Here is a 26855-nt window from a genome sequence, read left to right as displayed (position 1 = left end):
ATTTCTCCCTCTTTCAGATATCTTGAAAAACTTTCCTCTGATGATTTCAAAATTGTGTTGTGACCAGCATAGTTTTCCTCTCTATGTTCTTCATCTGGTCCTGACTTGATTTTATTAAACATCATTTCCTCATCCTCACCTTTTCCACCGGGAGCTGAGATGTTAGATTCTCAGAGTAGAAGCTCCACTGTCATCAGTGATGAAGACAAGTCATAATGGGAATTCTGGCAGATTGATCCCATTTGGGGGTCCATTTATTCTCCTGTCAGTTTCAACTGTAAACAATCTTGGGATGATCTGGCTTAACTGGACCTCATACCAAGCATTGTATAACCTTATGTTCATCAACAGCATGAATGAACAAAGTATATATGGAGCGCTGTCTGCAAAGTACTGCAACATTGAAACAAGAGGATTTGATATGTAATTGATATAATTTGATTTTGACAATTTTGTGAATATAGCAAAGTATCTGATTTCACCTCTTTAAAATGGGGCTAATAAAGGGCAGAGATTAAATGATTTGTCAAGGTCACATATCTAATATGTATCAGATCTGGAATTCAAACCAAGGTCTTCTATTTCCAAATCCAATGTTCTTTCTACCATACCATTTCTTCCTTCCTTCCTTCCTTCCTTCCTTCCTTCCTTCCTTCCTTCCTTCCTTCCTTCCTTCCTTCCTTCCTTCCTTCCCTTTTCTTCTCCTCTCACTTTCAGTATAATATGTATTCTGTTTCTCTTACAACACCCCTGTGAAATGTAACAATATCTGAATATATGTATTGTGGGTAGTAATGGGGCATTCTGTGCAGTTAATGATGAATTTCATAATACTAAAACTGAATTTCAATGCTTTTATGGGAACATTTCTAAATGCTATTATATCTTTGCTTTAGTAAACAGAAATACTGAATGTGATTTATTCTTTTCATGAAAAGGTCATTATTGTGACAAATTGTTATGCTACATTATAGATTTAAGCACACAGGAATCAATTTTCTTATCTGGAAAAATGAAGCAATTGAACTCTAAAATAACTAAGCTTTCATTTGGCTCAAAGTCAGTTAAAAGCATTTTGAACACCTATGTACCAGGCACTGAGCTGGATTCTTTAAGATACAGATGTTATGGGACATTGGTCTGGCTCTTCACAGACCACAGGGGCAAGAGGGATTAAGCATTTATATGGTGCCTACTATTTGCCATGCACTATACTAAGCGTCCTTTAAGGAATAAGAATTGGAGATCAAAATATGGAGAGGAGGGGGTGAGAATTGCAAAAGATCTTTTATAGATAGAGGATAATAAGATTACTTTCTTTTAAAAGTGTTTCAGTTTGTTTTTGTAGGGGAATAGAAAAGGGAAAAAAAATAGAAAAGGGAGATGTTGTGACCTAGTGACAAGATTATTCGTGACATTACTATCTTCATAGTCTTACAAAAGCAGAATCTAAGAGTAGACAATCTAGTTTAACTCATAACTAAACAAAAATCACCTTTTAATATTCTTGACAAGTGGTTATTTAGCCTTCACCTGAAGGCTTCCAGCAATAGGAAATTCACTACCTCCTAAAGCATGAACTCCAGTTTTGGATCATAATAATAGCTAAGGTATATATCATTTTACAAAGACAAAATATACTTCTTCACAATTTCTATTCATTGTTCCTATTTCTGCCCTCTGAGAACTTAAAATCCCATCAACACTTTAGGTCAGTGGTCTCCAAACTTTTTTGATAATGTATCCCAAAAGTAGAAAAAAAAATTTAACCCCCATACATGCATATTTATTTATAAATAATATATATGTGCTACCATATTAATCAGTTACCTTATAAAACATGCACAAAATTTTTAAAATGAACTATGTAAATAATACCTAAAATTTTTATTTTTATTTATTAATGGTATAAAATTGTTTTGCTCTCATTAGAATATTAGCATGATTATGATAATATTTTAGTGAGAGTGATGCTTCATTTTAAAAAATTCTAAGGCACTGGGCAAAATTGTACATAATTATTTGTTCATGGTTAATTATTCTGTTAATCTGACCAATGTATATAGCCAAAGAAGTGAATTTCTTTTTTTAGATTTTTTTTTTAATTGAAAGATACACAATATATCAATCAAATAAAGGGACATAACAATCAGTTTCCATAACAGTTTTTCATTGGAAGTAATGTTTGTTTATTCGTAGATGTTCACTAAACACAATGCAAAAACAAGTAAACAAATCTTTGATTTCAACTCAGGAGAAAAATTTCAGTATAAATTCATTCCTATCTCTTTAATGGATGGTATCATATCTTAGTTTCCTACTTATATTTGCCTACTTTAGTTGTGTTTGGAGTAACAGACGCAGCCGATGGCATATTGGATAGAGCACTGGACCTAGAGTCAAGAAGACCTGAGTTCCAATCTAGCATCAGACTAGCTAACTAGCTGTGTTACCATGAGTAAGTTATCTATCTTCAGTTATCTCAATAACATTTTACAAACTAGTTTATATTCTAAACCAGTGTTATGAGTTTGACTGTTGTAGGTTGGGTGAGAAGTGACTTATTTTCCCACCATACTACTGATTGATCGCATACTCCTTAGTGTCACACCTTAGTCTCCCCTTTCCCCACTAGGCTGAGGCCTGTCTTTAGAGGTCCCAGCTTTTAGATAACACTGCAGGATCTTGGAGTGTCTCCAGCTCATTATTTTGAAGATGGATTTGCATTATAATACCTAGCTTTGAGACACAGATCATTCCACTGGATCATCCTGGTAACTATAGTACCCTTCTATTGTTTCTCTTTGCCCTTTCTATAAGGTACATTTGTGCTTCACTTACTTTTAGAGGGGTTCTTAATCTGGGGTCCATGAGCTTTAAAAATGTATACATATTCATAACTGTATTTCAATATAACTGGTTTCCTTGATAATGGTATTTTATTTTATGAAGTTAAATACATTATTCTGAGAAGAGAGTCCATAGGCTTTACCATGTTGCCAAAGGGGTCCATGGCACAAAAAAAGGTTAAGAATCATTACAGTGATTGAATGTCTTTAAGTCTCTGCACTTGACTAGACTGATTATGTACTGGTCTAATGCCAAGCAATGCGCGGGATCACTCAGTGGTCAATTTCCTTCAACCACTAAGACAAATGATTCAGTCCTGACTTGCCACTTCCTTGATCCCACCCATTGCTCTGTAATCAATTATAAAAGCTGTTCAGAAAACCAAACTGTCCAGTTCGGGGTTGATTCATTCACATCCTAGAAACTTAGTAATAGTCAGAAAATCATTAGATATAGGTGGGGTGTACTCATGCATTTTACACCAAGAGCAACTATCTGCCAAAAGCATTTGTCTCCTGCCTGTTGCCAGGACTGATGTACTTGTTGACTTTCATTGTTAATTCTGAGGCCCTGTCACTAGCCCCGTCATGCTTCTGTTTGCAAGTTTACTATGAGGTTGGGTTTGGACTCACTGACACTGATGGAGAAATAGCACATCAGAGGTATTACTTCAGCTCTATACGTCTCTCCACTACTCTCTACCTCTTTTTCTCCCCAATCTTAGCATTTCTCCACTGTCCCCAAGACCTAGTCTGAACTTCTTTGTCTGGACCTTCTACCAATAGTGAAGTCAGAACCCGGCTTTTGGTTATGGCTGAGAAATAGAAATTAGGTTGGTTGGAGGGGAACAGAAAATAAACATTTATTAAGCAACTATCATATGTCAGGTGTTGTGCTAAGTGCTTTACAAATATTTTGTTTGATCCTTACAACCCTGCTGAGGTAGTTGCTATTATTATACCCATTTCACAGTTCAGGAAACTGAAACAGACAATGACTTGCCCAGGGTCACACATCTAGTAAGTGTACAAAGTCAAATTTGAACTCAGGTCTTCCTGAGTCCAACCCAGTGTTCTATCTGCTGTACCACCTAGCTGCCTCTAAAAATAATACAGACTATCGTTTGATGATTATCCTCTTTCATCTATTTCCAGCGGAAGGAAACAAACATTTATAAAATGCATAATATAGTCTAGGCTATATTCTAAGTTCTTTACAAATATTATCTCATTTAATCCTCACAAGAACTCACAAGTAGATGCTATTTTGGTCCCTCTTCTATGGTTGAAAAAACTAAGTCAGACAAAGGCTAAATGATTTGCCCAGGCTCCCATAAACAGTAAGTGTCTGAGGACGAATTTGAACTCAGGTCTACCAGGCCTAGCACTAGATGTAGGAATAAATTGACATCCTCATACTCCAATAGACGTTATTCCTCATTGTAGGTGTTCTTTCCAATGGATTGCAAATCCTCTGTGTTTTTTATCTCATCTGACTCTCATTCATATCGTCCCATACGTTTACCAAGCAGGGACTCATCCAAGGTAATAGGGAGTTTCTTTGTGTTATCCCCATACAAGGATACCTGGATGCTTATAAAGTATACAAGTTATCAGTTGTCACTCACTCTCATTCATGAACTAGCCATCATTTTTCTTGGCTATTCATTTCTTATGACACCCCCTATACTACTTCTGTATAATTCTTTGGTTGTAATTGTGCTATGTCCTCACACCCAATCCATGTTTCTCTGATGCCATTTTTTGTGATATTCAACCACAGTTCTCTGGAGACTGTAGCATTCCATGACTCACAGGTATTTGACATTGGGGAATACGAGTGTAAAAGAAGGGCCTTAGTTTCAATGAGAAGTTTGGGGTCATTAAAAGCATTGTGTAATTTTTAAAAGGCAACCCAGCTGACTTCCTTCCTCAATTCTGGGCCCAATTCACTTTCTATTTGCGATGTTTGTCCAAAGCAGATGGACCGAGGCCCTGACTCCATAGATCATCTATCCACTGTCATCACCTAGTTCGAGCAACAGGCATACTTCCACCACCTGGATATTGATCTCATTTAGAACACTCTGTAATGTTCTCTATAATGTTGATGTGATTAGCACAATGTCATCTGAAAAGAAGAACCTCTTGAGAATTTCATCATCTTTAGAGGGAATACCTTTTCAATTTGGACTCTGCACTGGACATCCTTTATTGTTGCATCCAACTCCTTTAGCAAGCATCCATCTTGTGTTATGCCTTGATATTAATAACCAGAGGGTCACTGAGCAATCAGTCTTTTTTTTGTATTTTGTCTGATTTTGATCCATATTTGGGAGAAATCTTATTTGCTCTAATTAATCAATTTTTTTTATAGTTAACAAAATAATAAGCATATTGGGATCTTATATGACCTTACAGTCATTTGTGTGATCATAAACATATGTAAAACACTACTTGGAAAATCTGCCTGCCCCTTTCTGTTGTGCCTATTGACAATGAGCTTTATAAATAATGTAGATCATTCTCATATAAAAATAGTACAATTTACAATTTAGCACAGTGCCTAATACACATTAAGTACTTAATAAATACTTTATCTATCTAGTAGAGATGGGAAAATATGCATAAGAATTTGTTGCTATTGATGTCCTCAGCCCTTTTTTATAATAATAATTTTCTTCCCATGTATTTCTTATCTGCTTTTTCCTATATGTGGAATAAATCAGTCCCTCAGTTCCTTCAGAATTTAGTTACCTCCAGCACAGACTTTCCCTGTATATTTGATCTAGTTCTCTTGTTTTTCCCATCTTTATTATCATCAATATTCTTTCTTCTTCTTCCAGCCACACATCCAGGATTGTTGTATTACAAGCCAAATGTGGTATCTCTACTGAAACTGACAGTGAAATGAGTTTGTTTTAAGGAAAAAAGATCTCTTCAGTTCTTTTCTATTTTTCATCTATTTGTGATCTTCTAGTTTCATCCTTAAATTCCTTCAAGATGACTTTGCTTAGTTTCACCAAGATTTTCTTATTTTTTTATCTACTCTTTCTGGCTGTTCTATTAGATAATATATTCATAATTTTCTAACCTTTCTCCTTAACTTTTTCCAAATAAGTTGATATTCTAACTGATGTTGCTCTTGGCTGCCATAGCTCTCTGCTGGGAAGTATACCAGGAGTTTGCTGACCGAAATCAATTAAACTTCTATATCAATTGTAGTTAGTGTTGATGCTTATGCCTCCACCCACTTCCCATTTATTGGCATCAATAATACTTGAACAAGTCAAGATGAATTTGCTTTAACAGCATGCCATATCTTTTCTCATTTTTATTATTTCTTCTAGTTTTGTATTATTTTTTCTTTTCTCTAACAACTCAGTGGTCTCATCGTCCATAGACAACTAACTCATGATAGACTCCCAGTAGCAAAGTCATTCCCTGTTATTAAAATAGAACTTATTTCATTTTTGTGATATTATTTTATGTTTACCCATGTCCAGAGCCTTTCCATTCTTTCCTCAAAGACAATTGTTGTGACATATAGATGTGAGACCTTTATGTAATCTACAAGTCTTTGGTTTCTCTCATCCTTCACTACTAAACCATATTTTTTTCAATATATTTGTACTATCCTATGCTCTCTTTTTCATTGAAGTCACCAAGTATTGAAATATGTTAATTTCATTTGGAAGCTTTTTAAAAATCAAAATGTTTACAGAACTTCTGTGCCTCTTTATCCTCTGCAACCTATGTTGATTCATAAGGGGCAATTATTTTCTTGGTAGTGTTTTGGCTAATACTTACCATAGATACCGTAGTATATGGTTACCAAACCATGTTTCTTGTTGCTTTTGACATATCATGAAAGCCACCATCACCAGCTTCTTTTTTGCTTCTCCATGGAAAAATCTGTGAGCCATGTTTATATTTAGTTTCAATTTCCTTTGGCCTTCTAGTCTCCTTTATAACAAGAATCTCAAGATTTATAAATTTTTCAGAGCTTCCAGTAGTATGTACACTCACTTATTGGTTACTGGACAAGAATTCCATAGTACTAAGAGTAAAGTTAATATTTATAGATAGTCTAGAAACAGTGATTCTTAGTATTTCTTTCTCATTTCCTTCCATGTTACTGCTATCATGGCAGAAGCTAAAAGAGACCTCCCCGGGACAGAGGAACATTTTGTAATTTTCTTTATTTCATTGGTTGTCATGGTCCAAGATTTCATCACTAACTAACCAGCCTGCTAAGTGCTATATACATACTGCTTCTTTTGATCCTTACAACAATCCTGAGAGGTAGGAGCTATTATTATCTCTACTTTGAGATTGAGGAAATAGAGGTAGGTAGAAATTAAGAGACTTGCCCAGGGTCACACAGCTAGTAAGTGTCTGAGGGCAGATTCGAACTGGATTTTTCCTGACTCCAGGTCCAGTTCAAATCCCAGCTCTACTACTTATTACCTATAGAATTTTGGATTAACCACATCACCTCTCTAGAATTCAACTTCCCCATTTATAAAAAGAGGGGTTTGAACTACATAAAGGCTAGACTTTTCTCAAGTTCTAAATCCTAATATTGGTCTACTCATTTTAATTATGTCTTTTGGGCTTCAGAAGAACAAATCTATGTGTGTTCCATGTAGGGCTGGAGCTATGATTTCACTATCTGTAGAGAACTCGAGTAAACATTTTTTTTAACTGACCATAAATCCAATAAAGACCATATTCCAATATGTACTATATTCCAGACCATAATCCAATAAAAAAAGCAATCAATTCAGGGAACACAAACAGAAGCCATAGACCTAAATGAGACAACCATAAAATCCTAAATTATGTGTGAGTCAAAGGAGATAAAAACAATTAATAATCATGTGGAAAAATACAACAATGAAGCAACATGCCGAAATTTTGGGGATACAGCTAAAGCAATTCTTAGGGGGAAATTATAGCCATTAAAAACATCATATACTAACAAAACAGAAAAGGAGAAAATTAATGAACTGCACATATACCCCTTTTAAAAACTAGAAAACCAATCAAACAGCAAAATTTAAAAAAGCACAAAAGAGGAGATACTAAAAATTAGAAGAGAAATAAGTAAATGGCAACTTTCCCCTCTAACCCCTTCCCTTCTAAACTGTAGAAATGATATACAGAACTCTAGATGAGAAAGATCCCTCTTCCAATGCAGATCAACGCATTTGGCAATGTCTTGTCTTACAGAGTTCCCTGGGTCACTGAGAGCTTAAGTGCCTTGTTCAGAATCACACAGGCAGATGTTGACTCCAGGTCTTAACTCCAAGGCAAACATCTACTTACTATATTATTTTGCCTCTCATCACAGTCCTTTAAATCTTGAGAGATGAGGGATAAGATAATCATCTTCAATGTCTTCTCTTCTCCAGGATAAACATCCCAGTTCCTTCTATTGACACTCACATGACACATCTCATATTTTCACTTCGTATTCAGACAGTCAGTCTTCCTATGGATGTGCTCCTACTTGCCAAAGTCCTCCCTAACATGTGCTGCTCAGTCCTGAAAATGATGCTCTAAATGTGATCTGACAGAGAGCACAATGATCATCTCCCTTATTTGTGTGACATTCATAGAAATATTATGGCTAAGCCACTGTTTCCTCAGGATCTTCCCCATTAACTCAAACAATAATAAAAATTGCCGAAATAATAATTAAAGCTGACTTTACTGTAGTGTTTTAATATTTGCAAAGGGATTTTACATATATTGAAATATTATGTTTATTTTTGAACATTCACTGTGTGCCTGAAGCTATCCCAGGCATTACCTAACTTATATTCTCATATTTTCCTTATTACTAATTTCAGAAAGCTACATAAAGGGAAAGGTTTAAACAAATTTATGTTGTTTTTTGAAGCCTGTTAATATCTCAGAATACAGGAACAGGACTATTCAATGACATATAAAGTTTTAAAATACAGAAAACATTTCAGGGAAGTCACAGGGGATGTGAATGCTGTCTGGGGGGGGGGGAGGTGGGGGTGAGCAGGAAGATTGTTCTGAGGCAGTAGAAGAGTTTTCCAACGTAAAGGTCTTACCAGGGAACATATTAGATGTCTTTTCCCCAAGAAAATCTAGAAAGTGTGAGCTTCTGAAAAACTATTGAATCAAGGCTCACTGGTGGCTACCAAGATTTCAAGCTTATTAAACTCAACCACAACCTCTGAAGAACCTGGAATAGGAGCCAACTTCAGTGAAAATGATGTCACCTAAGGCTACAACTCCATAGCCATAGCCAGGGAAGAGTACTACTGGCTTGGGAGCTTGGAATTCCAAGTGCTAGTCCCACTTCTGACATAAAGCAGCTGTGTGACCCTGATCAAGTTGCTTGATCCTTAGTTCCCAAATCTATAAAAATGGAGATAATAAAAAAAATTCTATAAAAATGGAGATAATACTTGCTCAACATAGTTCAGGACTTTGTTGTAAGGAAAATGCTTCATATCTTACCATTAATGATTAAAATTATTATTGTGATTATTCACCATTTGGGGTCTTTTCTCACTTACAAAACGGGAGGGCTGGACCAGGTATTGGAGGCAGCATAGTGTAGTAAGAAGAATATTGAATTTAGAGGCTTAAGAATTTGAACAAATCACTTAAACTCTTCCTCCGTAAAAGTAGGGGATTAGATTAATAGATAATCAATGTCCCTTCTAACTTTAGCTCTTATCACTTCTAAGGTAACTTCCAGCTCTGACATTCTATGATCTTGTGACTAGGTAAGTGGCATGTGATTGACCATTCAATCACAACTCACCTCTTGGGGAGCCTTGACCTAACAGAATACTTTTGCTCTATGGAGATTTATTTTTTATGCTGGTCTTTGTTACAGACAAATTTGGCCACTAGCTGAAGTAATCTCTGGACAGGACAAAAGTGCCAGGTGATGGGACCATTTGAGGGGAAAGAATTTTAGGTAATGGCTGAAACCTTTCTGTTATGAGAAAGGTTGTCATTTTTTATTAAAACTAGAATAGAAAATGCTGACTTAAAATTTTTTAAATAGTACTTGTCACAAAATACGTAATAGACCCTGAGTTGTATGTGGCAAAGTATATTAGACTTCACCCATATCAGAACATCTTGCTCTTGAGGTCTACTGATTGATGCAAATGATAATTCTGAGAATCTCAATTGCAGACTTCAGTGTCACTCCTCCCCCATACCCCACCAATCACCAAATGTATTGGCAAAAGCACTGGCCTGGGGGCCAGGGGACCTGGGCTCTAGTCCTGAATCTGCCACAAAGTCCCATGGGATCTTGTCAAAATCATTTGCTTTTGCTGGGCCTCAGTTTCCTCACCCACACAAAGTGAAGGCAACTGTCTTTAAGGTTCCCTCTAAGTCTAAAAATCTACAATCTGATGTGGCGACTCTTTGGGGGCTACAGAGTTGAGATTTGAATGAAAATCCTCAGTAAATTCTCTTTTTCCGAAGGCCTTGAAAAGTTGAGCTGTATCCTTCTGAGACATTTGAGAAGCCAATTGAGGGGTTTGTTTCCACACCCACCCGGAAGGAAGACATAAGTGGCGGACAACGAAGTGGGGTTTGGATTGCTTGCAGGGCAGGGTTTTTTTAACTGTATGTACAACAAGCTAGGGTTCTTTTATGAGTCTTCTGCTGCCCTTTGCCTCTCACACCTGGTCAACTAATTCTCTGAACCTTACGAGTTTTGTGGATTAATCTCTGAATTCCAAATTTTGCGTTAAAGAACGAAGAAGAATGTTATCCTTGTAAAGCCTCATCTATTGGATTTAAGGCTTGAACTTCCCCCTTTGTTCTCAAGATCAAGTGAGACTGGATTCAGCACGTCGGAGAGGTAGGAAAGTGAGGGTCTTTTTCAGAGGGACTGGCTTATACTCATCTGAGACCTAGGTCCAGATTACGATTTTTGGCACTCCTGCTTTCTAGGGCCTTTAGTGGGTGCCTTCCTTGGGTAGATGGGTGATCAGAATTATATTGAATGATTCTATTTCACTTGAACAAAAATGTAAGTGTGACATTATGGGATGTTAATGATAAAAACTAACTTTTACATAATACTTTGAAGTTTACAAAGAACTTTACATAGATCTTACTTTTGCCTCACAACAACTCTGAGAAGTTGGTGCTATTATTATCTTCATTTTATAATAAGAAAATGAGAGAGGGTAAGTGAATTGCCCAGGGTCACACAACTAGTAAGTACCTGAATCAGGATTTGAACTTAGGTCTTTCTGACTCCAAGCCCAGCACTCTACTATACCTTCTCATTCTTTTATCAGTGAACACTATGATATGTTAATCACTCACAAGTTCAGCGATTTCAGAGTCAAAGACTTACTGTGTCCATAGAATAATATAGCCCCAGGGAGACCGCTTTCCATCTCAGATGTTCCCTTGTCTTTGCAGAGCTGGCTCTGCCTCTGACAAGATATAGAACTTGTGTATAACAATCCAGAATTCTTAGCCCTTTGCCTGTCACGTCTGATTCCTTGAATCTTATGAGGGTCAAAGATAATCTTGAAGCCCCAAATTTGGCCTTGAGTAATGAAGAATGTTGTCTTTGTACCGCAATAATTGGGCTCTGGGTAGATATGCCCCTTATTCAGGAAAATGCTGTGCTGCAGCATTATATTCGGGATATGTTTAGTTTTTGAAAATAGTCCGTGACCCTGATGCTGCTATCTGGGTGTACCTTCCATACTTCTGCTGGTGTTTTTAGCTTCTTTGTAGTACCTAAATATCAAGTTCACTGTAACGGAAAGAGAAAGAAGCCTCCAGCATAAGAAATACGCAGCTAAATAGTCATGATGGCACTAAGATGGTGTAAAGACTTGGACTCCTCCTGGTCTCAGGGAGAATGATTCTATTCTCTCACACATAGTCTTCTAGTACCAAAGAATAGCAGCTTATTTGAGTTGTTAGAGCAAGAGACAGAAGGAACTTCAGGGGTTACACATCTTTCTATCTCAGATACCCAGGGAAATGCACAAAATTTGAAAAGACCTAGCACATGCCAAATTCTTGCATCCCAAACACAGGACTATATATCTAGTAAGTAGAAATTCAGTCCATCCCTCCCTATCCCCAAAAGGATGGTCTAAAAACTGGTGGACCTCTGGGGTTCCCTTATTCCTAATTCAGAGTGGTAACAGGGGGTCTACACCATTCCAAACAATGGAGTCCATTCCAAGGCTATCACATACATGTGCTATCACAACAGTTTCTCATTTGCTCTTTAGGTGCTTCAGGAGATTGGCCTGGCTAAGTGCTAGAGGGAAAATACTATTTTGACTTTTCAAGCAGTTATGCTGAACTGTTTCTAGACCAGTCTGGAGATGGCTCTTTTAATATAATGCTTTACTATTCCAAATTACTTCACATTATCTCTTTTGTATCTCACAGGCATCCTTCAAGGTAGGGGAAAAGAGTGTTGCATCCACCCATGCCCTTTCATTTTTCCAGCTGAGAAAAATGAGGTATGGGCAGGAAAAGTAACTTTTCCAGGGAGATACAAATAATAAGTGATATTGACAACATTTGAATCCTGGCTTCCTAACTCCCAATTCAAGTTTTTTGGAATTGACCTCTGGAATTAGGACATCAATAACTGCTTCCTAGGTTGGTTCATATTCTAAATCTTGAGCCTCAAACTTCCTTAAAAAGAGATGATGGATATACTCAACTTATATATCAGGGAGAAACTTGCAAATGTTGAATTTTCTGGACCGAAATAGTTATTAGTCCTAGATCATCCAAGTATAAACAACCTCTTCCTGTGTCCCTACAAAAATACAAGAGGAGTACAAATAAATTTCTAACCTCTTCCCCTTGGCAAAAGTTCAAAAGAGCAAGATTTATATCTGTAGTTATAGTTATATAGTTGTCCTAGAAATGTTAGAGGTCTATTACCATTTTCTTTTTCTGTCTTTGCCATTTAAAAAATTTGGTATGCTTCAAAAGGCAAAGTAGAGTTAATGTTTTCAGCCCAAATTTCCATCTGGATTTCTCAAACTTAATATAGGTCACTAAATATCTCAGGATCTGTCTTTCCTTTTATAAACTCTGCCTGTGGGAAGTATAGAATAATCAATAGATAGATCATCTGAAGGATCTCACCAGTGATGGCATATTTAGAGGGAATAAATTTAAGGCCCATTCAGAAATTTTATTTGCAAAGCAAAGAGGTGATATTTATGATGCCATTGCCATGCATCCCCTACAATTGTACACAGAAGAATATGCACATATAATGAATGCATCACGCAGTGCAAAGAAATGTCAGTTAATCCAGACACAGATGAATCAAAGTCACATCTAAAAGAATAATTTATTAGCTATTCACATGGAGACACATAAAAGGTGATACATAATTATGGATTTTTAGCTGCTTATAGGCTTAGATAATTGCATTCATAAGAGATGCTTGCTCCGGAGAATCAATGGCTCAGTGGGGTAAGGATAAGAGTATTGTGCAGTGGAAAAGATGCTAGGTGATCTTTCTACTGGGCATATACCCCCAAGGAGGTAAAACATATATATTAATACACACACACACACACACACACACACATATATATATATATATCTACACACACAAACACACATACATACACATATATCACATATAGCAAAATATCAATAGCACCAGAACAGCATGTTAGTTTCCTCATCTCTAAAATGGGGATGATAATAGCACCTATTTCCCTGGGCTGTTGTGAGGATCAAAGGAGATAATAATAAAGTGTTTGCTTGGCACAAAGTAGGCACTATATAAATGTTAGCTATTATTAATATTTACTATGCCTAACTGGAAAGCACTTTGAATGCTTGGATATTGGTTAATATGTTTTCTGGACTCTCCTGGCTTCAAAATGATTATCAATAGTAACGGTTGCTGTTTTCCTCTCAGCCTGATGTCTTTTCGTTGCCTCATTAAAGGGGCCATGCCCTGGCTACTTCTTAAAAGAGGCTTGTTCAATGAATAGGCATTACCTCACCCTAAGTGAGAACCTGCATAGGCTTTGACCTAAAGGGGCCAAGGTCTCCCAGTACATCCTGGGTCATCTCCAGTCATCCTGAGGAATATCAGGTCACTGGATTCAGAGGGCTCTGGAGGAGAAGTGAGGCTGGTGACATGTACAACCCTCCTTCACTCAAAACAAAGTCAAGTGCAAGTCATGTCATCATTTCTCTGATGACATGGTCTTCAAAGGACAAACGCAAAACAAAATGACTACTAATTGCCCTTTCAGAGTGACAATCAGCACTTGAGAGTTTCATTAAAGCTTTTGTATAAGTAACATTATACTCATTCTATTTTTTAAAATTTATTTTTAGTTTTTAACATTCATTTCCACACGATTTTGAGTTCTAAATTTTCTCTCCATCTATCCCTTCCCCCTACCCCAAGAAATTGTGTATTCTGATTACCTCTTTCCCCAGTCTGCCCTCCCTTCTATCACACCCCTCCCTTCCCTTATCTCCATCTCCTCTATTTTCTTGTAGGGCCAGATAGATTTCTATACCCATTACCTGTATTTCTTATTCCCCAGTTACATGTAAAAACAATTTTTAATATTCATTTTTAAAACTTTGAGTTCCAACTTCTCTCCGTTCCTCTCTCCCTATCCATCCCCACTGAGAAGGCAAACAATTAAATATAGATTATATTTGTGTAATTATGCAAAAGACTTCCATAAAAGTCATGTTGTGAAAAACTATTTCCCTCTATCCTATCCTGCCCCCATTTATTCTGTTCTCTTTTAACTTTGTCCTTCCCCAAAAATATTTACTTCTAATTACCCTCTCCTCCCATTTGCCCTCCCTTCTATCATCCCCCCACACTCCACTTATCCCCTTCTCCCCTACTCTCTTGTAGTGTAATATAGATTTTCATACCAAAATGAGTGTACATGTTATTCCCTCCTTAAGCTAAATATGATGAGAGTAAGCTTCACTTTTTCCTTCTCACCTCCTGCCTTTTCCCTTCCATTGAAAAAATGTTTTCTTGCCTTTTTATAAATTAATTTGCCCCATTTCATTTCTCCTTTTCTCCTCCCAATATATTTCTCTCTCACCCCTTAATTTTACTTTTTTAGATATCATCCCTTCCTATTCAATTCATCTTGTGCCCTCTGTCTGTATGTATATAATCCCTCCAACTACCCAAATACTGAGAAAAGTCTCAAGAGTTACAAATATTATCTTTCCATGTAGGAATGTTCAACTTTAGTAAGTCCCTTATGATTTCTCTTTCCTTTTTACCTTTTCAAAGCTTCTCTTGATTCTTGTGTTTGAAAGTCAGATTTTCTATTCAGCTCTGGTCTTTTCATCAAGAATGCTTGAAAGTCCTCTATTTCATTGAATGATAATTTTTTACCCTGAAGTATTATACTCAGTTTTGCTGAGTAGGTGATTCTTGGTTTTAATCCTAGCTCCTTTGACTTCTGGAATATCATATTCCAAGCCCTTTGATTCCTTAATGTAGAAGCTGCTAGATTTTGTGCTATCCTTATTGTATTTCCATAATACTCAAATTGTTTCTTTCTGGCTGCTTGCAATATTTTCTCCTTGACCTGAGAATTCTGGAATATGGCTATAATATTCCTAGGAATTTTTCTTTTGGGATCTCTTTCAAGAGGTGATTGGTGGATTCTTTCAATATTTATTTTACCCTCTGGTTCTAGAATCTCAGGGCAGTTTTCCTTGATAATTTTGTGAAAGATGATGTCTAGGCTCTTTTTTTTATCATGGCTTTCAGGTAGTCCCATGATTTTTTAAATTGTCTCTCCTGGATCTATTTTCCAGGTCAGTTGTTTTTCCAGTGAGATAGTTCACATTGTCTGCTATTTTTTCATTCCTTTGGTTTTGTTTTGTAATTTCTTGATTTTTCATAAAGTCGTTAGCTTCTATCTGCTCCATTCTAACCTTTAAGACATTATTTTCTTCAGTGAGCTTTTGGATGTCCTTTTCCATCTGGCCAGTTCTGCTTTTTAGGGCCTTTTTCTCCTTATTGGCTTTTTGGATTTCTTCTACCATTTGGGTTAGTCTATTTTTTAAAGTGTTATTTTCTTCAGCATTTTTTGGGTCTCCTTTAGCAAGCAGTTGACTCGTTTTTCGTGATTTCCTTGCATGTCTCTCATTTCTCTTCCCAATTTTTGCTCTACTTCTCTTACTTGATTTTCCAAAGCCTTTTTGAACTCTTCCATGGCCTGAGATCAATTCATATTTTTCTTGAAGGCTTTGGAGGGAGGCACTTTGACATTATTTTCTTCTGTTTACATGTTTTGGTCTTCCTTGTCACCAAAGTAAGATTCTATAGTCTGATTCTTTTTCCAGTTTTTGCTCATTTCCCCAGCCATTTACTTGACTTTTGAGCTCTTTGTCAAAGTAGTTCTCTGCTTCCAGTGGGGTTGGGGGAGTATACTGTCAGCTGCTCAATCCTGCCACAATCTGTGGGCCAAGTGCTCCAGAAACAGTGGTTATAGCTGCCCCTGCTGCTGCTGTGGCTGCTGTGAGTTCCTCTGCCCTGTCCCCATTCTGTCACCCTGGGGCTGAAACCTGAGCACTCCACTCTCCTACACTGGTTCCGCAGGCTTTTCCCACTGACCTTCCAATTTATCCTCAGCGTTTTGGGGTCCTGAAGTCTGGAAACTACCACAGGTATGAGAGATTCAGTCTCCCCAAGACCTGCTCAGGTCCTGTCTGTGCCAGCGTGGCCCACACTGAACTGTGCTCTGCTCCCAGGATGGTGAGATAGATACTTCCCAGAGAACTTGCATGCTGTCTTGGGATGGAAATTTGCTTCACTCTGTCATTCTGTGGGTTCTGCAGCTCCAGAATTTGTTTAGAGTCATTTTTTTACAGGTATTTCCATTATACTCATTCTAGTACACAGCTTCTAAAACTATCTAGCTATTCATATTTCATTAGTCCTTCTCATATACATCCATATCTAGGAACTGGAGCCAGCACAAATGCTAAATTTTCAATGTGACAATTTGCACCTCAGAAATGGCGAAACACTACAGATAATGACTTGATTTATTGTTTTTTTCATTGCCCAAATTTTTTAAAGTAATGAAGAAAATGTTAGCAATGTAGATTAAACTGAAAAGTGTATGTGTTTACATTTTTTCCTCCAGAGGACTGGTTGTTAATTACCAGCATACTCCTGACCATATCTATTAAGTCATACATCATTATTTTATTTTGCCAAAGACAAATTTTCCCAAACAAAAATCAATTTTAATATGATTTTCCAGATATTATAAAGTATAAACATCCACAAAAGTCCTGTTCCAACATCTCATCATGTCATGGAGGTGACTTGAGTTCTGAAACGCTTTGTCATTGGAATCATAGTTCTTAGCAGGTTCTACCATGCGTTGAGGAATGACTTTAAGTACATTCCATGCAACAGACTATGCTTACTTTCTAAGGACCAGGCTAATTAAGTATGAAGAATCTTCTGACTCAGATTCCTTCTACAATGCCTAATTATAACACAAGAATTAAGAAACCTACTGACATCCGCCATCAAGAGGAGATTCCTAGTGGATTCCCCAGTGCACACAAAGCTTGAAGACTTTGTGTGATTTCTGACTGATTTACAAAAATTGTGTTCAGCTAAATGAACCTGATTCTGAAGTAGCCACTGCTAGTGAAAAACTTAAAAACTTGAAGACCATCTGAAAAACTTTTATCAAGAGGAAAAATTTCCAAAGCAAGAATTCAAGAATGAAACAGAGGAAATAATATTTCATGATGATTCAGATAATGACTTTATATGATACAGAAAAAGTGTCTCAAAAGCCTTAATGAACACCAACTGCTAAAATTAATAGCATAGTAACAAGGATTGATTTGAACTTTAAAAAAAACCAAATAAAAACTTTTGTATTGGTGATTAACATAATTGTGAGGAAAAGTCCATATTCATTTATTAAATATTGATTTTCTCGATATCCCCTTTCTCTCATTTCTTGAATCCAAATCCATCTACTCCACTCTACTCTCTCTCTTTCTCTTTCACACACACACACACACACACACACACACACACACACACACACCCCACTAAGAAAAGACAAACGTAACAATGACGATATAGACTTTTTTCCCCTCTGCTGAAATCATAAAACAGCCTCTCAAATGATAGTTGCTTAACTGTATTCTAAAGAAGGGAGAAAAGCTTTATTTATGCTTAAAATTGAAAACTTTAATGTGGTTTCAATGTATGAATTAATCCATTTTCAGAAAATGTGATACTACTACCACCAGTTATTCTTACCAAAGTCACATGGCTGGCAATTATAAGTTGATAATATTTGATGTCCTAGGGCACTGGCTGGTGTGATGGAAGTATAGGTATATGTCACTAAGGAAGTACTTGATGGTCTGTCATGTAATATAGCAGTTAAATTTCTGGCCATGGAAATTCACAAAAGCAAGAAAATGACAAAATGGCCACCAGGACTCTGTAGAAGTCCTTCTACTTCTGCAGAGAAAGTATCAGAGTAATTGAGAAAGGGGAGGAGGTGCTAAGGATCACAAAACTTTTTAGACGTTGTATAAATATTAACTTAATGAATACAATTTCAAGTGAGATATTGTACAGTGATCATTGAGTCTACATTGGGCAAAGGTACCACCACTTTTCTGGTCCCCTAGGTTCTTAAAAAAGGGGGTCAAACGCAGCTTGTCACCGACTCACCTCCCATATTAAATCATTTGCCAGATCTTGTTTATTTTAACTCTCTAGCATCTCTTGAATTCATCTGCTTCTCTCCTCTTATACCACAGCATACTGCTGTAAGAACTTACAATATGTAACGTTCTTACAATAAATGAAATGAGGAACTATAAAGAAGTTATGGCTAGATGGAGAGATCTCATAAGGCTCTCTTTGGAAAAGAAAATAAAGGAGTTTGTGGGTTAGTTTTCTTGTGTGTCCAAAGACAACAAGAAACTTCATTTCATGGAACATTTACTTCTCTCACCTTGTCAAGTTCATAATGAACGTTAAAAAAAAAAAAGATCACTATGAACTTAATTATTGTTCAAGCATATTCATCGTTTGCAAAAGATGAGGATGCAAAAAAATGCTATGAAGCATCTAATAAGATTATCTAAATCAGAACAACCTATACTTCAATATTTAAGGATTTCAGAACAAAGTTAGGCATAAAGAAGGACAGTGAAAAATATTTGGTAAATATGACTTAATAAACAATTAATAAATGGTGGAAGTCAAAGGCTCATAGGCCACAAAGAAACTTCATGCCTATGTATGAAGAATTCTTTTTTCTAGGAGAAGATTGAGAGGGCATCATAAACATGAAGCAATGAAAAATAGGAGGCAAGTTAAACATGGAAAACAACAAGTGACATTACCAAAAACTGAAATTAACTACATCATGACAGAAAATGACTAGCTACCAATGTGGAAATCATTTCCAAATCACCTAGCTGTCTGTGCACAATTAGACCATCAACTTATTAAAGAAAAAATAAAAATCAACACCAAATTGGAGCAAACAATAAAAATTGTTCAAAATAACATATAGTCAAAACCATCCCAATCTAACCTATTTAAACAAGCTATTGATGATAGAAAAAAAGAGAAATGGATAAAGGAACAGGCATCAACATGAATCATCACTACTTTTAATAATAGAAACTTAAGTGATGTAAGAAAAATCCCATAATTAAGAAGTCAAAGAACATAGAAAACACCTCAAACAGTAAATCTTTTTGCCAAGAAGAAATCTAGTTCTTGTCCTTCATGCTCAAAGAGGACAAAAATGACAAAATGCCATGCAGAAATTTGGCAGCCAGGAAGGAAGAAAAGAAACATTTATTAAATGCCTACTATGTGCCAAATTGTACTAAACGCTTTTCAAATATTATCTCATTTGATCCTCATAATAACCCTGCAAAGTCAAGTGTTATTATTATTTCCACTTTATAGGTGTTGAAACTGAGGCAGTCACCGGTTAAGTGACTTGCTCAGGATAACATAGGTAGCTTGAAGTCATATTTGGAGTCAGGTCTTCCTAACTACACGTTTAGAGATGCTATCAACTAGCTACCCAGTTGTTAAGGTAATAATATCTGTTTAGAATGTCTACTCACTGAAAAGTCTGACAGAAGATAGTAAAAATTATGAGCAGTATCATCTCATAAAAGAGCAAAAAGATTTAGGGGAAAATCAAGTTTATTAAAAGGTTGGTGGATGAAACTGAAAGCAAGATAGCAAAAAGATTAAAACTGGAAAAGATTTCTCAAAATTTTTACAACACTTATTTTTTTTTGTCATGACAGTGGTCTCTAACATTTCAGTCCCCAGCCCAACATGCTACAAGAAGAAGTAACTATGGCACTAACAAAGAGAAATATGGGGAAAACAGATGGACTAGATCAAATTCACACTAAGGAAGATTAAACTGGAAACAATATACTTTTAAGGGTGTTGATGGATCCATTCTCAAGATATCTGGGGGGAGGGAAAGGGAAATATACTGAATGATAGGAAAAATCATTGATGCCATCACTGCAAAAAAAATCAATAAACAAAATGCCAACAATTACCCATAGCTACCTTTTTATCTTCAGGAAATCTTTGAGCTTCCATACTTACATTACAATTATACCAAATTACTTGATAGGGATAGCAACTGAGATAACTTTGTTTCTTGGTCCTCTGGCTATTAATATCAACCGAAGGAAAGAACAGAGAGACATACTCTCGCTAAAGCTGTTCGCCAGTGTCATGAAGAATGTCCAACATAGTTTCAATAAATGACAGATTCCCTTCAGATGGTCCTCTTTGTGAATGACATTGTATTTATAGCATTACAGAGCCTCCTAAATGAGATCTGTTGTCACTTAAGGGTCCAGTCTCACACACACACACACACACACACACACACACACACAAAGGGAGTGAAGAAACCCTATTATCAGGTGGATGACGTGTAGTTACATGAATATCCCATAGAGCTGGTCTATCAGAGCACAGATCTAAGACAAATATTGCTGATGGTCAATGGACTGAGCCCAGAACGGAATAGGAGGAAGAAAACAAACTAAATTATATTTGTGAAATTGTTCCGGATATTCAGTGACCCCAATCTTCTCCTTGAAACAAATAAAGAATGTTTTTTAACACAAATATACTTTTTATGATATAATATGGCTGCAAATCATAGACTACCATGATTTCCTTGGAACCAAAATTATACATTACTCAAAGAACAACATGGAGATCCTTTGTAGACAAAAATAAGTTATACTACTACTGACAGACCAAATGAGAAAAAAAGAAGTTGTAGGAAAGATAACAACAAAAAGATATATGGCAAGAGAAGGAGGTATGAAATAAATGAAATAAAAGCAAGTGTTAATATTTGGAATACCATCATTATGTGGCTCATGTGTTTCAGGCTCTCCCAAGAGCCTGAAACAAAGAACCCTGGAAATAACAATGTCCCCCCAGATCACTGGCCAGTCCAGCCTCTAACACCATCTTCTAGGGAGATGCAACTTCACAATTCAGAGAAAGAAATTCAAACTATATATTTAGATAGTCATAAGGGGGAAAAATACTCCAAATCACTAACAATCAGAGAAGCATAAATTAAAGCAACTGAGTTTCTGCCTCACACTATCAAATTAAGTTGACAAAAAGAGGAAAAGGACAAATGCAGAGCACATTAATGTACTATTGGTGGAGCTGTAGAATGATCCAACCATTCTGGGAAGCAATTTTCAATTATGCCTAAAAAATTTCTAAACTGTTCATCTTTTGAGCAGCGATCTTATACCCCAAAGACATCAAAGAAAGAGGAAAAACACCCATATGTACAAAACATTGACAGCAGCTCTCTTTGTAGTAGCAGAGGACTATAAACTAAGGAACTGGGTATGAATTGGGTAATGGTTGAACAAATTATGATTTATAAATGTAATGAATACTATCATGTTACACACATGGATGAAAGATGGTTTTACAGAAACCTAGGAAGACTTGTATAAAGTGATACAGGGTGAAATGAGCAGAACCAGGAAAACACTTTCTACAACAGCAATAACCTTGTAGAGACAAACAACTTTGAAACACTTCAGAACTCTGATCAATGCAATGACCAACCACTATTCCATAGGACCAATGATAAAGAGTGCCTCCCACTTCCTGGCAGACAGTTGATTATTAACTCATGGTGCAAAATGAGATCTATGTTGTAGGACATGGCCAATGTGGTGATTTGTTTTCCTGACTATTCATGTTTTTTTATAAGGTTTTTTTCTTTTTTTTTTTCTTTTTTGCTCCCAATGAGGTAGGAAGGAAGAAGAAAATAAATGCTTATTAATTGAATAGAATATATGAAATTTTTATGAAAAGAAGGAAAAAGACAAAAAAGGGATCAGATAGGAAGTCTCCTGATGATCTGTATCATCAAATTTACACTTGGGTCAAATTCAAATGAAAACAAAGCCACTAACCCTGCCATCTGAATAGTGACTTAGTTTTAAAATGTAATGTTACCTATGTTTTATTGTATTTTTTATTTATTCAATTAAATATTTCCCAATTAATTTTTAAAAAATTTTTGTTGATTTTTTTTCTTACATTATCATAGTATCCCCAATCTCCTTCCCCTTCCCTCTCCCTAAGAGTCATTCCAATTACATTTTAATCTTATTTGGCATCAGGAGTACTGTGGAGGCATACAGCCCATGAGTAGGGTGTTTGATGCCTCTGGTACAGTCAGAGCACTTTGATTCAAATCTCATTATAAGAATTAAGGATTACTTGCAGAGTGAACTGGGAATTCTCAAGAATGGAATTGGTTCAGTTCAATTCCACAGGCACTGATTGTGCATGGGCAGTATGCAGGGAGGCTCCTATGGTGGGCACTGGAGAAATGGAGCTCACAGTCTAACAGAGAGTGAAGCATTCTTACAGTTCTTCAGTGAGTCATAGTGCAAATTCTCACCTGCAGCAATAACAAGGAATGTAGTCTGAATAGTTAGAGACATAAAGTACATAGGGTAGAGGAAAAGGAATGTATTGGGAGGTTCATTAGCCAGGTAAGGTACCAAGTTTTCTGAACTTATTGATGATGATGATTAAATTATTATTATTAAGCCTTCATTTGATTTATATTTTAGTCCTGGGACTTATGGACCAAGTAGCCTTGGTCTTAGGAATAGGCTTAGAATAGTCATGAAGAAGGCCATTTGCCTATGGAATAAGAGGGAAATTTAACCAATTAAATGTCTTTCTCCCTTGATTTTAGATGACCTTGAATTTTCTTAATACAACATAATTCCTTAAGGAACAAAATTCACTAATTTGCTGTGCAATATGGGAAATCTTCAGTCTCAATTCCCTCCTCTATAAAAAGAGGTATTTTATATTATATTTAAGATAAGAGCTAAAAGTGACATTGGAAGCTACTTAAGGAAGTCCCTTTATCTTACATATGAGAACACTGAAATGTAGAGCCCAGCATCACACAGGTAGTAAGCACCAGAGGCAGTCTTGAACCCATATCCTAAACCAGTGACCTTCCCACCCTATCATGCTGTTTCTACTAAAGAGTTTGAACTCAATGAACTCTAAGGTTCCTACGAATTCTAAACCTCCACCACAGGGACAGGTTTCAAAATACGCACACAGTGCTTACGTGCCTAATGGTGCATCTGAAGAACAACCTTCTAATGCTTTGGTTACTGTGTTTTCATGCAACCAAGCATAATGTTTTCCAAAGGGGCCCCAAGCTATTGATTGACTTCTCTGTTGTTGCCTGAGAGAAAAAGAACCTCTGAAATTGAAGAGTAGTCTTGGCATGTGGTCAGTAATCTTTCACTTTCTTTGCTGTATTCACCACAACAGATAGGGTAGAATCATGAGCAGCAGGTAAAAATGGAAAAATGCAAGTTTAAGGCTTGATGTTAAAAATAGACAAATGAGAGTTATTCCAAAGAGAATGGGCTGCTTTGAAGGGTAGGAGGTTCCCCCTCATTGGAGGTCTCCAGGCAGAAGCTAGATAATCATGGGTGAAGTATGTAATCATAGGGATTCTTTTAGGGATATTAGTTAGACCAGGTAACCATTGAGGTCTCTTGCAACCCTGGACAGTCTGTGATTCTGTAGACAGACCAAAAAGGAATACTTCTCTAACCACAGTTCCCCAAGGTGTTCTGCAGTATAGTGGAGAATATTTCAAGCATCGAGGGTCATTCATCTTCACATTTTAGACTGAACAACATTACACACTCCCCATTATTCCTGGTTCTTATCCATTCAAAGCTTGTGAATAAACAAAGAGACTAAGAACACAGCAAGAAATTACATTTACAAAATAAACAACATTAAGGTTCAAAAAACTGTGCCTTTTATCATACTATATCTTCTCCCATCATTAACATATTCTTTGTGGAAAATATAAGATGGTTCAGAATTTATTTTCTTTAGGCACAGAACCAAGAGGGAATGGGATGAGGGGTAGGGTATGATCAGATGATCATAGAATGTAGGATCATAGATTTGGGGGAACCTTAAGGATCATCAAATCTAATACCTTCATTTTATAAATGAAGAAACTGAGATTCAAGAGATATTAAGTGACTTGTCAAGGGCCACAGAGTTAATAAGTATCTGAGAAAGATAAAACCAAAAGGACGTTTTAACATCTTGTTTTATAAATGTAGTTTTTTAAAAGTTTAATGACACTTTTGATTTTTTTACATCATAGTTATTTGTGGATATGCCACTGCCCTTACCCCTTAGTCTGTCAAAGCTACCATATCAGATAGCATATATGGTATTCTAAGCCCAAGTCCCCTAACTCTCCAAGGCAAGGCAAAAGGAACGTACATAAACTTCTATTCTCTGTGGTCCATGGTAGTTGGTTCTGGTTCATAATCCAACTCTCTTCTTACACAATTAAGGCCAACGGGTAGACTAGAGCCTGTTATTTGTAAACCTTGTCTAAGACACACAAAGACCTGAGCGTGCCTGACTGACAGGATCTGACCCAACTTCTTCCTCCATCTCAGAAAGTAAACCTAAGGTTTCCTTCCTTTCTTAGCCCAGAGCCAGCTTCCTTAGCTTCTCAGTAACATAGAATTGTGAAAAGAATGTTTGCCTTAGAGTTTGGAAACAGGTTCTAGTCTCAGTTCTGCCATATTGTTATGTGGCCCTGGACAAGTCAGTTAACCTTTTTAAAATCTCCTGTTAAATGAGAGAGTTGAACTAGATTTTCCCTAAGCCTTCTTCTAGTACTAATATTTTTTGAATCTTGAAATCCAATTTTCTCTTAACGCCCTACCCATAGACAACTCCTTCCTCCATTTCAAACATCTCTCCAGTACTCACTTTTACCTGCCTTCTCTGTCACCATCCTTCATTTTATACTATGCAGTTGTTGACTCCAGAGGCACTTTTTTGATTCTTAGTACTAGAAAAAATGCAAATGGGAGGCTGGGTTTGAAGGGAACTGACTAGGGATTTCTAGCCAATATAAGGAGAGACTGTTCAAATTCCTCCTCCTGTCCACTCCATCTATATCATACACAAACTGTTCATCCTTCCTATTGTTTTCTTTCCAGTGGGTGTGTTGAATTTACTCTCAATTTACTATCAGAATGAGAGGTTTTTACCTATAGGATAAGGAGGATCATGTGAAAAAGTGCTTTCTTTTCCTATCCCTAGAATCGCCTCCCTCTTTCCTCATCTCTGCCTGTTGAAATTATACCCATCATTTAAGGTCCAACCCAAATCTATCTCCTCCTGGAAGTCTTCCCTCAACCCCCACGCCTTCCAGAGATCTGACCTGGGGAACCATGAAACAGCTTAATCCTTTGAATGTCATCCTTTCTTCCTTAGATTTGTCAAAGTACTTGAAATCTCGTATCAGAATAATATGTATCTGAGTCTTGTCTCCCTACTAAATTGTAAAGTACTTGAGGACAGAATGCTGCTGGGCAGTTCTGCTCTAGGACATGGAGCTCAGGCCCTCCTATTAAGAAGGACATCTGTAGACTGACACTGACCATAACTTTAGCATCACTTGTTTTTCCTCTACTAGTACACCTCATGTTCTAGCTCTGAAGCAGCTCAAACCTCCACCCTGGGCCCAACAGAGACAACTGTGGATAACCCCCTCCCCCCCATTCGTTATGCAAGGAGAGAAAGGTCTACAGTTGCCTTTGCATTCCATCCTCCCTGGGTCTTCTCTGCCTACATTCATGACACATTATCTCACTACAGACTACTCCCTGTCATAATTTCACTGGCTCATGTAATGATACACCTGCCCTATCTCTACTGCCTGGTACCCCTAAAGACTCTAATGAACATTCTTCATTCCCTGTTCCCCATAGCCCCAAAGGCCTGGGAACATCCAGGAGGAAACTCCAGTGGACTCTCTAAGGCATCTTTGGCATCTCTTTTTATTTCTGTGCTCCATTCTCCCAACTAAACTGGCACAAGTCATTGCTACTTTTCTCTTTATCTCCCTCAACACTGTTCTCAGTAATATGTGCAGTTGCTTAAGGCAATTGATTTAAAGGAGAAGGCACTCCAATGGATACATGATTGGATTTCATGGATCTGACTCTATCACCTAACCCAGAGGTGGGGAACCTATGGCCTGGAGGTCATAGGTCCTTAAGTGCACCCCTTTGACTGAATCCAAACTTCCTCAAGTGTGGCCCTTTGATTCAGAGGAAGTTTGGATTCAACCAAAGGCAGCACTTGAGGACCTTGAGGACCACAGGTTCCCCACCCCTGACCTAACCTCTAACTGCGATTTATAGCTCCCATTTCATGGATAAGTAATGAAGGTATAATCTCCCCGACAGGGTTGAGGTGATGATCAAGTGAGATAATGTAGAGCAGTTTGTAAACCACAAAGTATTATGGAAATATCAGTTGCTAAAAAGAGATGCAGAGCT

General features: G+C 36.9%; 1 protein-coding gene across 2 annotated transcripts in view; it reads left to right on the top strand.

Moving 5' to 3' along the window:
- The window catches only part of BLK (BLK proto-oncogene, Src family tyrosine kinase), an 85404-nt gene that overhangs the window by 17257 nt on the left and 41292 nt on the right, over window positions 1-26855 (top strand). Inside the window, exon 1 of one of the 2 annotated variants that reach the window (XM_072634400.1) lies at window positions 8886-10722. The exons of the other annotated variant lie outside the window; for it this stretch is intronic. The gene's annotated coding sequence lies outside the window, so the exon portion shown is untranslated. Of the gene's footprint in view, window positions 1-8885; window positions 10723-26855 lie in introns of those variants that run through there. 2 annotated transcript variants of the gene reach the window in all.

This window comes from Notamacropus eugenii, chromosome 1 (genome assembly GCF_028372415.1).
Source record: "Notamacropus eugenii isolate mMacEug1 chromosome 1, mMacEug1.pri_v2, whole genome shotgun sequence".
Lineage (NCBI taxonomy): Eukaryota > Metazoa > Chordata > Mammalia > Diprotodontia > Macropodidae > Notamacropus > Notamacropus eugenii.
This window is presented reverse-complemented; position numbering and strand designations above follow the sequence as displayed.